Source organism: Loxodonta africana, chromosome 15 (assembly GCF_030014295.1).
Source record: "Loxodonta africana isolate mLoxAfr1 chromosome 15, mLoxAfr1.hap2, whole genome shotgun sequence".
NCBI lineage: Eukaryota > Metazoa > Chordata > Mammalia > Proboscidea > Elephantidae > Loxodonta > Loxodonta africana.
In genome coordinates, this window is record NC_087356.1 from 60,121,265 (window position 1) to 60,122,626 (window position 1,362).

Genomic DNA, 1,362 nt, shown 5'->3' on the forward strand with positions numbered 1-1,362 from the left:
TGAACAATACCCTCCTGAAAAAAGACTGGGTTATAGAAGACATCAAGGAGGGAATAAGGAAATTCATAGAAAGCAACGAGAATGAAAATACTTCCTATCAAAACCTCTGGGACACAGCAAAAGCAGTGCTCAGAGGCCAATTTATATCGATAAATGCACACATACAAAAAGAAGAAAGAGCCAAAATCAGAGAACTGTCCCGACAACTTGAACAAATAGAAAGTGAGCAACAAAAGAATCCATCAGGCACCAGAAGAAAACAAATAATAAAAATTAGAGCTGAACTAAATGAATTAGAGAACAGAAAAACAATTGAAAGAATTAACAAAGCCAAAAGCTGGTTCTTTGAAAAAACTAACAAAATTGATAAACCATTGGCTAGACTGACTAAAGAAATACAGAAAAGGAAACAAATAACCCGAATAAGAAATGAGAAGGACCACATCACAACAGAACCAAATGAAATTAAAAGAATCATTTCAGATTATTATGAAAAATTGTACTCTAACAAATTTGAAAACCTAGAAGAAATGGGTGAATTCCTGGAAAAAGCACTACCTACCTAAACTAACACATTCAGAAGTAGAACAACTAAATAGACCCATAACAAAAAAAGAGATTGAAACGGTAATCAAAAAACTCCAAACAAAAGAAAGCCCTGGCCCGGATGGCTTCACTGCAGAGTTCTACCAAACTTTCAGAGAAGAGTTAACACCACTACTTCTGAAGGTATTCCAAAGCATAGAAAATGACGGAATACTACCCAACTCATTCTATGAAGCCACCATCTCCCTGATACCAAAACCAGGTAAAGATATTACAAAAAAAGAAAATTATAGACCTATATCCCTCATGAACATTGTTGCAAAAATCCTCAACAAAATTCTAGCCAATAGAATCCAACAACACATCAAAAAAATAATTCACCCTGATCAAGTGGGATTTATACCAGGTATGCAAGGCTGGTTTAATATCAGAAAAACCATTAATGTAATCCATCACATAAATAAAACAAAAGACAAAAACCACATGATCTTATCAATTGATGCAGAAAAGGCATTTGACAAAGTCCAACACCCATTTATGATAAAAACTCTTACCAAAATAGGAATTGAAGGAAAATTCCTCAACATAATAAAGGGCATCTATGCAAAGCCAACAGCCAATATCACTCTAAATGGAGAGAACCTGAAAGCATTTCCCTTGAGAACGGGAACCAGACAAGGATGCTCTTTATCACCGCTCTTATTCAACATCGTGCTGGAAGTCCTAGCCAGGGCAATTAGGCTAGACAAAGAAATAAAAGGTATCCGGATTGGCAAGGAAGAAGTAAAGTTATCACTATTTGCAGATGACATGATT